The sequence below is a fragment of the Callorhinus ursinus genome, unplaced genomic scaffold (assembly GCF_003265705.2).
Source record: "Callorhinus ursinus isolate GAN/ISIS: 27379988/994484 unplaced genomic scaffold, GSC_fseal_2.0 scaffold4, whole genome shotgun sequence".
Taxonomy (NCBI): domain Eukaryota; kingdom Metazoa; phylum Chordata; class Mammalia; order Carnivora; family Otariidae; genus Callorhinus; species Callorhinus ursinus.
In genome coordinates this window covers 16994334-17008231 of record NW_027397066.1, presented here as the reverse complement: position 1 = coordinate 17008231, position 13898 = coordinate 16994334, and the positions used below count along the sequence as shown (strand labels likewise).

Here is a 13898-nt window from a genome sequence, read left to right as displayed (position 1 = left end):
GAAGAAGATAAGAAAAGAAGTGATTGCCTGAATCAGGATGCATACATTAAGACATTAAGACATTAAGACCAATTCTGACAAAATTGTTTTATTGGCTTATCTACATGACATCCCTTACACTTTTTAAAAATGGCATCCCCTGGGCGTGTGCTTTAAATTTCTTTCGCCGTAGAGTTTGATTGCCTTACAGGATAAAAAAAGAAGCCAGAGTAAATGTACTTTAAACTCTTCAGGCAGAACAAACTAAGGTTTGCTGAAGTATCTAAAAAAATAAGCAGCAGATTTTGTTTAAAATGAGAATATCAAAGTGGTCATAACACATGCACCGCCAACGTACATATTTGCCGGAATTTTTGACAAATATCAGGCTCTTTTAGAAATAGGTGGAGGTGGTTTAGGGTACAAGTATGTGCTTCTAAGTAATCTGGCTATTTCAAGTGGAAGAATCTCTAGCAATTAAGATGTGAGATATGGTGGTTTGTTACAGGAATTTCTAACCTAGTCCTAGATTCAAATTCTTTTTCTACATCTATCTTGCCTTATGTATAATATCTATCTATATGTACCTAAAATATATTTTAGAAAGTGACTTTATATCCATAAATTCAGTTTCTATATCAGTAAAATTGTGCACTGTCCATATCCTATAAGTTTGATGTGATAATCAGGTGTTAATACAAGCAAAACAGCACAGTGCTGGATAGAAGTTATTAAGATTATTACAGTTGCTTCCCTTTTGCTGAATCATTTTGCATGTGTTTGGATACTCCCCATTCAATCTTAAACTTTCCAGAGTTCACAGTCTCTGGATTTTCTTTCAGGGCAATTACACCTCTTGTGCCCCTGGGCATCTTCCAACTCTGGGCCATCAGTGGCCCTTCTGAAAGCCAGATGAGTTTTAATTTAATCCACCTGCTCAACATTACCTGCCTCCTCCCACGTTCAGCAGTGAAACCAACGGATGTGTGCTTCTGCTGTGTTTACCACTTGCATAATATCTTGGCAAGAGAATACCAGTGCACCTGCTGCTTATTTATTTGGAGGTTTTGTCTACTGTGTTTATATGTGTAAGATAAAGAGCCAAACTATTAAGGCTTGGGAAGAGAGCAACTATAGCCCCCGTATGTTTGCATTTCTGAGTTTAATTGTGCCTTCTTCTGAACAACTGTGATCAGGTCCACATGGGTGTGTGGGCACACTGGTAATCTGCACATATGTTAAAACAGCTGGGGCTGCTCTCTCCCAGATGCGTCCTCTGTGAACCTCTTTGTGCCCACTGCTGGCAACCTCTCCTGTTTATGAACTTCATGTTACCACATTCTCATCACCATCATTCACCTGTCATCTCCGAGGGCTGGGACAAACCTTAAAAAGTGAGAAGAAAGAGAGGTAATACTTGGAGGGGATTATAAATGAGCTGAGCTAGGAGTGTGGAGGACTGGCTCAAGCTGCCAGGCAGTACTTGAGTCTTGAAATGACCTTGCTGGCTAGAATATTTGGAAAGAATGTGTGAGTGGGTGAGTTTTCTGAGGCATAGTAGAGTATAATGCTTCAGAGAAAGGGATTTGGAGTCAGACTTGGGTTGGAATCCAGGGTCAGCCACTTAAAATCAACATGGCTTCGGCCAAATAATTCATGTTCTCTGGTCTTTACTTTCTTTCCATGTAAAATAGGAGTCATGAAACCTACTCTGTAAGTGCTGTCAGGGGGGATTGATGTGTTGTAAGAAAAGTGCTCCATTCCTGGCACATAGTAAGTGCTGGATAAATAATATAACACCAATGGTGATGATGCTGATGATGGTAAAATAATACATTTGGCTATTTAGGAAAAAAATAAATCTGTTTTACTTGGAATTAATGCTGCTGACCCAGTGACAGACATGCAGATCCATTTTCACAAACCACTGAAGATTAACCATGGTTTATTGAATTCTGTGTACTTCCCTCTTAGTGGTGCCCCAGGCTATGCAGAATACAGTTCTAAGCTTTTCTCCTCCTTCTTTAGTCTTATTTCCTACTTCTTTCCCTAATACACATTTGATGCTCTAGTTAAATTATATAATCTGCTAATCACTATTTATCTCCTTTGCCCACCTTAATATCTCTAGCACCTAGACGAATTCCTGACACATATCAGGGAATCAGCATATTTGACTGACCTTTCCATACATTCCACTTTGATTATAGCCAGGTCCTTCAGGAGACTTCAAATACCACTTTCTACCCTATTTCTTTTTTTATTTAATTTTAATTCTAGTGTAGTTAACATAGTGTTATATCAGTTTCAGCTGTATGGTATAGTGACTCAACACTTCCATATATTACTCAGTGCTCATCATGATGAGTGTGCTTTTTTTTTTTTTTTAAGATTTTATATATTTATTTGACAGAGAGACACACAGTGAGAGAGGAAGCACAAGCAGGGGGAGTGGGAGAGGGAAAAGCAGGCCTCCCGCTGAGCAAGGAGCCCGATGCGAGGCTCGATCCTAGGACCCTGGGATCATGACCTGAGCCTAAGGCAGATGCTTAACGACGGAGCCACCCAGGCGCCCCATAAGCGTACTCTTAATCCCCACTCCCTTTTCCCCCTCCTTCCCCCCACCTCCCCTCTGGCAACCCTCAGTTTTTTCTCTATAGTGAAGAGCCTGTTGTTTGGTTTGGTTTGGTGTGGTTTGTCTCTTTTCCTTTCATTCATTTGTTTTGTTTCTAAAATTTTACATTCAAGTGAAATCCTATGGTATTTATCTTTGTCTGACTGACTCCTTTTAATCAAAACCTTTGCATCTCTTCCTGTTTCACCTATAGACTCTTAGCTTCAAGCACCACCTCCTGCCCCTGACACACACACACACACACACACACACACACACACACACACCCCTACACCTTATCTATTTTTTTTCTAAAAAGCTGAGATTGAGATGCTCCCAACTATGTTTCCCAGACTCCACCGCCAGCCAATCTCTGGGTAGGGTTTACCCTTGGGGAACACCGATGAGGGATTGGAAGTGGGGAGACTGGACTTTTTTCTGGCCTCCAGGTTGGATCTCACTCTCTATAAGAGGCAGAAAACTTTGGCTTCAGCCCCCAACTTCTGTGGAAACTTTCTGGCCCGGCTTTATTCCCTCTGAGGTGGGAGGAGTCCCAGACAGTCACAACCCAGTCCTTCTGACACCCAGCCGTGCCCCTCTGGGTGGTCTAAGAATATGGCCAGGCCCCTCTGTGGTCCAGTACCTGTAGTGTCATGGCCCCTCTCTATGAGAGATCTGACCACCAGTTCTGTCAGCCCAGGGGCTGGTAACTGCTTCTTAAATCTTTTCACCTCTGGGTTATATCAGCCTGGTGTAGAAGAGCTCATGATCAGTTTTAGCTCTCAGCACTGGAGTACCCAATGCCCAGGGTCAAATCTCCTCTGTCTGAGGCTCCAGTCATAGCTTCCATTTTCCTGACTGGACCCTGACTGATCGAACATCTTTCTGAGCTGTTCACAAATGCCACCTCCTTTCCTGACCCCACAATGGATACTTTCCCTCCTTTAACCCCTCTGAGTGCTTATTTTTATGTCATTTACTGAACCTCATCTCTTTTGCTCTGTACAAAAAAACAACAACCCTTTATTAGTCTTTGAAAATGTATCCTAAGAACTTCATGAACTGTCCAATTCAGATAATACCACCAATTTTTTTTTACCTTTTATACTTTCTATTCAGCTCCTGTACTAGCATGCATTGTTATCAATTTTTAAAGAGGGTGTTTCCTTTTCAAACAGCAAAGTTCCCCTGCCCTTTACTCTCAAGTGTCATTATGTTGAAACAGTCAGAAAAATTTGAGCTTACTCACTAGCGGAATTTTTGAAAATGTCAGCCATTAATGTATGATGTAGTTACACAATATGTTGGCAAACGTATAGTTTCCACTGAAGTTTGTATTTGTCTGCCAACATACCAAAGTACCACAAAATGGGTATCTTAAACAACAGAAATTTATTTTCTCACAGCTCGGGAGGCTGGAAGTCTGTGATTATTAAGGTGTCGGCAGTTTGGTTTCTTCCGAGGGCTGTGGGAAGAATCTACCTCTATCTTAACCTCTGGTGGTTTGCTTGCAATCTTTGACATATCTAGGCATGAAGAAGTGTCCCCTTCATCTTCACATGATGGTCTTCCTGTGTGTGTAATATGTCCAAATTTTCCCTTTATTTATAAGGGCACCGGTCATATTGGATTAGGCACTCACTCTGCTCCAGTATAACCTCATTTTAACTTAACTCATCATATCTGCAACCCCTCTTTTTCAATAGGATCATATTCTGAGTTGCTGAGCGTTAGGACTTGAACATACGAATTTTAGGGGAAACATTTCCACCCATAATGAAGTTACTTGTAAAAAAGTTGAAACTATGGCTATTAAATTCATACAAGTCTACTGTATTATAATCCTACTTGAATTATATCTTTCTTCTCCCTAGGAACCTAGGTTTTAAAGTATTGTCGAATCATTTCTCACTCACGTCTCTCTCCCCAGGGCACCTCATTAAGGGAGAATATTTGTCGACTTGAAAGCTGCATAGCAGCACTTGTAATGGCTGTAATATGTGCCATTTATTATTAAGTACTAGTCTCTTTCCTCTTGTAGTGTATAAACTGTCTGGGAGTAACAATGAGGTATTTCTTCCCCACTGGTACCTAGAAAAATATAGGGCTTTATGATACCTCGTGACTGATCCCTCAAGTTTATGTGATGGAGTGCTCGCTCCTTATGATAATTAGCATTGTTGTAACTACAAATGTAACTTCTTTCCTCATCCATTTTTCAGTTATATTAGACTATTTCGGGGAAACCAAAAAGTACTGTTTTTAGAATTCTATCCTCTCTCCTATAATCTCTCATACCATTTATCAATTTTACTTCTCTTTGCTTTCCCTAGCTCTGAGCATCTGGCTGGCTCTCCTACATGTTAATTATGTTTGTTTGCACACATCAGAAACTCCAAATATCATTAATTTATACAAATTAGTGTTATATCTTTTTTATCATGTATACTAAAGTCAGCAGTAGGCTGAAGGAGGCTTGCTTGGAGGACCTGAGCTCCTTTCTTTTTGCTCTGCAAGGATTAGCATATATTTCCATTCTTGAGCTGTGGCCCTTAAAGATAGAATCTAAGAAGCAGGAAAGAGGAATGGGGTGGGGAAGGCACAGAAGTCTTGCCTCCTCTAAAGAGTTTCTCCAGATGCCCCACTCAGTGACTTCCTGTAGATCTCATTGGCCATTCCTAGTTTCATTAGAGAATGGAAAAAATTGGCATCTGCGGGTCTTAATAAATCAGGGTTCTGTTCTTAAAGGAGAAGCAAAAATAGATATGGGATCGGTAATTAGCTGTTTCTGCCACAGTGATTCTAAGAGATAATTAATAAACGTTTATTGTCCATAATTGAATTCTGTTGATATGACTTTTCAAAATTATACTAGGGAATGCCAGCTTCCTGTACTGACAATCATCATAATATTGAATCATCGGGGAGGTAGTTGGGGAGCCTGGCAGTTCCTTACTGACTTGCACAAATGTGACATTACCCAGTATGGACATAGTTTGGTGTATTATCTCTGCAATTTGTCTCCAAGTCCCATATATCTGTGAGGCTACATTTGTGGGTTCCTTGATGTTCCAGTCAGAAAGTCTGACTCTACCCCAGTAGCCAGCATCTGCCTTTCTGTTTTCTCAGCAGACCTAAATCTCTTAATCCACCCTCAGCTGGGGGCTTTAGGTCCACTTATCCAGCTCACTGGGTCATTTGGAGGATCAGCAGGAAAACGATTCAAGGTCTTTTTTGGGGCAAGTTATACAAATCTTGCTGCACATGAATTAAAGCCAGTATCCTTGCATGGTTAGTTAAAAACTAGGGTCTCAGAGTAAGAGCTCTCACATATTTAATTGTGGGCTGTTAATTAGATCTTAACATAACTTAGAAGCCTACCAGCTTAAGCTAGGCGTGATTTACATTCAAGAAATATAAAACAAGAAGTCCAGCTCCTTTTTGTTAATATGAATTGGGCTAGAGGCCAGGAAGAAGTGGGAAGAAGGCTAATAGAACTCCAAGTAATTCTTCCTCTCTGTACTTTTTGGTTCCATTCGTTATTTCATCGTATGCATGATTTCTAAGACCAGAAGTCTTAACATTTTCTTCTTTCTCTTGCTCATATCCAGTCATCAGCCTGTATTGATTCTATCCCTCAATGCTTCTCAGTGTTGCTCTTCTTTGTTTCCACTACTGTCTCGAATCCATCACTTTTGTCTAACTGGTCTCCTTGATGCCAGTCTCTCCCCAGACCAACCCAGCCTTCACACTGTAGCCAACATTAACTTAAAAATAGTTTTGGTCTTTCCTAATGTTTATTGTGGCACAAGAGGCCTCTTTACAATCCAGAGCTCAAGGTTCAAGTATAACTAACTATGCTCTCATTTCTTTTTTTCTTTTTTTTTTTTCGTAGAGAGAGAGAGAGAGAGAGAGAATATGAGTTGTGGGGTGTCGGGTGCAGAGGGAGAGAGAGAGAATCTTAAGCAGCCTTCACATTCAGTGGGAGCCCGACACAGACTTGATCTCACAACCTTGGGATCATGACCTGAGCCGAAATCAAGAGTCAGACCCAAGCGACTGAGCCACCCAGGAGCCCCAACCTCTTATTCGTTTGCCCTTCTGTATATGTAGCTGCTGCTCCAATCATTCCAAATGTCGTTGAGCTTCCCTAAAATTCTTTGCTTGCTTCCACATCTTTGCTCAATAGATACTATTCTTTCTACCTTGAGAATCCTTCCCCCTTTGTCCTAGCCAGTAGAGGAATTCTACTTGGATATCTAGCTCCACATGAAATGTCACTCCCCATTGAAGCTTTTATTAATTTTCTCAAACAGAAATTAGACACATGTTTCCTCCACGTTCTTATCCCAGTTTATATCCCAGTAATTTTAGAGTTCTGTCTACTCCTCACCATCCTGTGAGCTTCTTAAGGGTAGGGGCTTTATTTTACTCATCTCTTTATATCCCTTTCCTTTCTAGGACCCAATACAGTGACTAACACACAGGGTACTCTGGAAATGATTATTGAACAGATATGAAACTCTAATGGATGTCATTGATACACAAATCAATGCCTTAGGTACATATCGTAGGAGATGGTACTGATGTGGATATAAAACACAAAGAGCCATATAACACAAATAGTTGCCACTTTAGAGTGCGTGGATGCCAGGCTTAAGGCTAAGTGGTATACATATTCATATTTATGAAAGCTTCAAATGATTCTATGGTGTTTTTATCTCCATTTTCTGCATTGTGCCTCAGGTCATACAGCTAGTAACTAGAATTATGACTTTCTCTTATATTTGTCTGAACTAAAGCTTACGCACCTCATGAATACACTCTGGTGGCTGACTTATAAAATATGGGCACGTTTGGGAATAAGTAGGGACCTGAGTGTGAGAAGAACAGCTGGAGGACAGGTGGAAGGAGAGTCCTGTGCTCATCCTTCTCCAAGATGTGAGGGCTTTTCCCTCTACATTAATCATTTAGTCTTTCGAGGCGTGGATGGTTGGAGGGCTGAGCAGGTGCATGTGAGTGTTCATTTCTGAACCCCGATTCATGACTAAATCTACTGAAGAAGGACTGCTCTGGCAAGCTTGCTACTTTCCATTTGAGCCTATTTCTGCATTCATCAGTCAACCACATAAAACAGCAATGTAAAAACATGCTTTATGAAAACAAAATGAACCACAACCTAATTTCAAAAGTGTATAATGAGGTAAGATGTGGTAGTTGGGCATGATCTTAGATTCAGGTAATTCTTGGTATATTTTCAATTTTTACTCCATAGATACATATAAAAACAATAATACTTATATCATCAAATTGGGATACTGGATACAAACACTTAAGGTCTTATGGGTATTAATTGTTCAGTAAAGGGTATTTGATCGTCCTATTTCTTACCTTTCTCCTTCCTCGTCTCTTCTTTTAAAAGTTTTAGGCGATCCCCTCATTTGACTAAAGAGATGAAATGCATGTTGTGTGATCTTCCTATCTCTGTAAACCCATAACCTCCTCCCCTACCCGCCATATGTCTTCTCATCTGAAATCCAGGTCCTCATATTTCCCAAGACCCGTTTCACGTTGTTTTGCTTTGTTCTTCTCTTCTTATCCCTCCTTCCTACTCAAAATCATCTTTCCCCTCCTCTAAACCCTCATAACTCTTGAACTAAACTGTTCTTATAGCAGTTGGTATATTTTATGTACCTCTCCCATTGTCAAATTTGAGTATATTTTCTGAATTGTCTCTGTATATTTCATAGTTTCTCATTAAATATTTGACTGCTAAATGATGGACAGGGCTATCTGTTAATTTAGCATTTTGTCATTTTTACTGCCTTTCCTATATATTATTCCATTCAGTTTTCATATAATAGGGGTATCTGTAATGAAAATAAAAGCATTCTCAATTTGGAGATCGTAAGAACCAGAGAGGTTAAGTAATATGCCAAAATTCACACAGCAATGTCGTTATAGACCTTAAGTAAAAATTAGATTCCAGATTCTTTTTCCAGTGCATGTCCCATTATCCTATATGTCCTATCTGGAGAAATACTTCTAACACATAGAAAGTACAAAGCATTTAGAAGTCACCTTGAGTTTGGATCAATGTTTAGCATATTGATTACCCTACCGATATATACTAATATCCTTGTGGATATACTAATATACTTTTATCTTTAACATAACTTAATAATTATTCGCATTGCAAAATCATGGCCCTACAGAAACATCCTTCGCGGTGAAAACTGGTTATTTTAACGTATCTTGTTCATTGAATCACACATATTTAAAATATCAGACCAACCAATAAAGAAGTAGTGTTTTTTAAAATCCAGTAAAATCTAGCTGACATTAATGAGAAATTACAATTTCAAATGCATTACCCTTGTAAGATAAATCAAAGGTAACAGTAATTAAAATAATTGCAAAAGATATTTTGGGTTCTGTGTATTTGCGCAAGTGTTGAGAGGTGGAATATAAATGTGAAAGTATTTTTGTTCATTTTGGTATCTTGAGCTTGAAATAATTTTTAGATAGTGACATTTTCTCGTACTAAGTCAAAATCTGAAATTTGTTGATGCAATCTTACCTCTGTATGTGCATGTATCCTCAAATTTTGGAACAAAATACTGGTTAGACAGAGGTTTGTTGTTGTTGGTCTTGTATAAAACATGAAGTTTACTACATGATTTTTTTCTTTTACTTTCCTTTTGTGTTGGTATGTAAGAACATTTTTCTCTTCTTGACACACATAAACACATGCGATTCATTATTTGCTTGTGATATTAAAAGTCATCAAGCCATTATTAAGTCCCCAAATATTCAGGTCATTTGGAAGAATTTCAGCACGAACGATTATGGGAGATAAACTTCTACCTCTTGTAGGTAGAAGTGGTTTCTAGAAGCTCTCCAAAGTGAGGTGGAGGGACCATTTAGATGTAATGTGCACATATGTTCATTCTTAGTAATAGCCCTTTAATATCAGTGGCTTATCCACCTCTGTAAATTAAGTGTTAATAATAGCCACTTAAACTCTAATCATTCTTCCTGACCGTTCTAGAATTGGAACAACACACAACCTATCACACTGTTTATTTATGAGGAAGAATTGCTTCTATGCTTTAATAATACATCGGTCTTATGTATCCCAAGGCTCATCACCTTTTCAAAATAAGTACATTAAAGCTTCGATGTATTTCGTTTGCATACAAAAATGACTCATCCCTCCATAGTTGTCTTCCCGGTGAATAAGCTAGCGGCTAGTATGACTCTATGACCAAGAGGGGGAGAAGAAGGATATAAGAAAATAAAGAGGAAGGAAAAGACTTTACTAGTTGTAGATCCACAAATGACCAGAGGATTGTTCACACAGTTGAATGGTTTCAGGAGAAGTCCCAGGATTCTGTCACACTGGCCAGCCTGTAACCACATGTTCATTTCTAAACTAATCATTGTCATAGAATTCTCATTAACCACCCTTGGGTCATCTGTTCAGCCCTCCTGCCAGGGGATGAGTCTTCCTCATAAATAAACAGTGTGATAGGTTGTATGTTGTTCCAAAAAGCCAGGTTGGGTTCTTTAATAAAAAATAAAAATTAAAAAAAAAAAAAGCAAATTGATTTGAGGCAGGCTGACACAAAGGATTAAATGGTGAAATAATTCATACCACCCTTAATGGATAGTAAATTGCTCCATTAATGACACCTATTATACCTATTATAACAATTTTCTTGGTGATGATAGTAAATAATATAATTGCCTTAACATTTGCTTTTTTAATGCTTCTGGTCTGATTTTTCTGGTGGAATACACAGTGTGCATCAAACTGGCCCATTCCCCAAAATGAGGAATACTGGTGAAACGGTTGCTGTCTGTCGAGTTTAAATGATCAAACTGAAAAGGACAAGTTTTATGAGTTGTTTCTGAGATTATTTTTGAAGGCTTAGAGGAACATGAAACAAATTCTGGAAGTTTCTTTTAGTGTTTGGTGTTAGGAAACGGTCAGATGGACTTGCTTGAAGTAGTGGTGTCTGAGGGGATTGTAGTTCTATCTCCTCTGTTTCCAGTCTCCATTACTCTCTCTTTCTTTCCTTCCTGTTAGGGGAGGATGCTGAAAAGAAGCCATCATTTTCTAGTGCCTATTGTCCATGGTGGACAATGGGGGGCAAACAGACACTTTGCTCTTCTTTATGTACCCACCAATCTTCTAAAAGGTCCTGAGGGTATTGAAGTTCCCCTAATGGGAAAGGTTATCTCCTTACTAATCTGTATTTCCTCAACTTGCTCCAGAGCATATAACTAATAAGTGAGCGATCCAGGCTCTCGCTGTAGCAAAGTCGAACACTCCATGTAATGAGTTCTATTATTTCCCCCCATGCAATTTAATAGATCAGTAACTTTAATACCAAAAAAAAAAAAAAGTTTCTAAGGCAAATCAAAATGTTGTTCTAATTATATCACTTGTTTTCTTTTTCCAGCATTGGTTTTTTCCCCCTTTTAATTATGTAATATAATCCATTTAGTATCCATAAGAACAAATTCTCATCTTTCGTTTGTGGAGGCATCCATCTACACATTCCGCTGCTGCACGCAGTTCTGTACTTGTTGCCCGAACTTTTACAGAGGATTACAGAAATTAAAGTGTGCTATTCTCTGTGAATAATCGTAAGAACAAATATGCCCAAATTTATTCACCTTTTCAGAGGATGAGAATCAAATCAATCAGTGAAGTAGAAAAACCATGAAAGACTCTTAACTCTAGGGAACAGACTGAGGGTTCCTGGAGGGGAGGGGTTGGGGGGCTGGGGTAACTGGGTGATGGGCATTAAGGATGTTATGTTAATGATGTGATGAGCACTGGGTATTATATGCAACTGATAAATTAATGAACACTACATCTGATCTGAAACTAATGATGTACTCTAAGTTGGCTAATTGAATTTAAATAAAAAGAAAATCAGTGAAGTAAATAGGCCCTGAATGATTTCTTTGCTGATGCATTCAATAAAAATAGTATTATTTTTATTAGGTGGATGTTACCATTGTTAAGACTTTAACACTACCATAGTGTGCCATGCATGAGAGCTATATTTCGTGAGTTCCCCAAATAAAATAAAATGTCTCCTCAAGCTGCAAAAGCATTCGCTTCACATTAACACAATACACTCACTGCAGAAATAACTAAGGTTATTTGGTACGAAGTATTAAGATTATCTAGCTTTCAGTAATTTTGAGTCTCTGATTTGTAAAATGAGCTTTGTGAATATTTAATTTTCAGAACTTTGATCTATAATAGGCACTTATGTATTTATGGATACACTTTAAATTTTAATAAGGCTCAATTGCAAAAACAGCCATGGTCCATTTGCTGCAGGGGCCTTTAATCAGAGTGATGATAAACATGGAGATCCAATAATCTGGAAATCAGATGCAGAGTTCACTTTACAATTAGAATAGCCCAATGGGGCATGACCTTAAGGTCAGGACATTGTGCATCAGGCCACACCAAGTGAAAGAAAGGTCAATTTAGACCCGTGTGAAGTATCATTGGAAGCCCATTTGCATTTACATTATTTGCTTATTTTTAGAATATACATAAATGAGCTCGCCAGGGGGAAAAACAAATTGCTATGTACAAAGAGAGAATGAAATATTCTCAAAGGAGCATCACCCAATTAAGAAGGGAAAAGTCAAAATAAAATGAAATCTACAAGTAAAGGCATAAATCAAATAGGAGGGAAAAAAAATCCACACACACACACACAAAAACAAAACAAAGAAACTAAGTAAAAAGTTATCCCCTGTGGAAGAAAACTGCTGGTTATTTCTTTCTGCAAACTTAGATATTACTTATTTGGGGGAATGGAAGAAAGAGTGGTATTTTTCACTCATATGTGGGATTTAAGAAACAAACCAAATGAGCAAAAGGAATAAAGAGAGAGAGAGAGGCAAACCAGGGAACAGACTTAACTATAGAGGACAAACTGCTGGTTACCAGAGGGGAGGTGGTAGTGGGGGTATGGGTTAAATAGGTGATGGGAATTAAGGAGTGCGCTTAACCTGATGAGCACTGGGTGATGTATGGAAGTGTTGAATCGCTATATTATACACCTGAAACTAATATTACACTGTATGTTAACTGGAATTTAAATAAAAATGTAGAAAGAAGGAAAGAGAGGGAGGGAGGAAGGAACGAAGGAACAAAGGAAGGAAGGGAAAGAAAGAAAGCAAGAAAGGAAAGAAAAGAAAAGCATTTAAAGAGTAGATGTATTAGTAGAAATGGGTCGTAGGAGCAGATTTTTAGTCCCAACTTGGCCCCTGATCTGTTATGGAACCTTGGACAATGGAGATATATATATATCGATATAGATATAGATATATCGATATATCTATATATATACTTTTTTCAAGTTCTTGGTTTTCTCATGAGTAAAATGGAGTCGATACTCTTTCTGTTTATCCTGCAAGGATATGGTGCACTCTGCTCCTTCTCTTCCTTAAAGACCCAATAAGTCACGGCCTTTTCTGCGAAGTGACTTTCGTGGCAGGACCATTGTTTCTCCTCTTCTCCTGTCAACACTGTTGAGGCCTCCATGACATCACACGAAGCACAATTTGGGTCATTCCCCTACGGTACCCTCTGAACTCAAGGGACAGCTATCATTAGTTCTCAAATAAATCTGGGTATGAATAAATAGTGTATATACCTTCATAGAGAATGTATACGTCAAATTGCCACTGCCTCCCACTGAGCTTGACAAATGGTGGGTCCACAAGATATAGCTTAAGACATTTTTTAAAGTGCTTTGCAACTGTTTAGAACTAAGCTATTCCATGTCCTCATTCACACTGTGAAAAATTTGGATTGAATGAACTCTGAGTTCCCTTCTAGCACTCTTAAAAGTAGGTGATAATTATTATTATAACTATTTCTCATCATTTATTTGCTGATGATTCTGTACCACATAGTGTTCTAGAGCTTTATAATCATTCCATTTAGCCATAAATAGACCTTTTTAGGTAGCTTTTACGATCCCACTTTTTACAGATAAGACAGCTTTAGAAAACCCGAATGTCTTGTTCAAGACAGTTGGTAGAGCATATATGGAAATTAAAGACCCCTTGATTCCAAAGCCCATGTTCTCATCCAGTAGGTGAAAAGATGCAGAGAAAGATCCGTGTGCATTTGGGTGCAATGTAATTTTATTGCCTCAACAAAATGCATTACATAGAATGACAAAGGTTTAGGAAGTCACATCACCAAAGAATAAATGGCCAAAGTAAGAGCTGCTTATACCACTCACAAACTGCTTGC

General features: G+C 38.6%; 1 protein-coding gene across 2 annotated transcripts in view; it reads left to right on the top strand.

Annotated features, from left to right (window-relative positions):
- KCNIP4 (potassium voltage-gated channel interacting protein 4) overlaps positions 1 to 13898 on the top strand; it is a 1115095-nt gene that overhangs the window by 354924 nt on the left and 746273 nt on the right. The gene's annotated exons all lie outside the window — the stretch shown is intronic.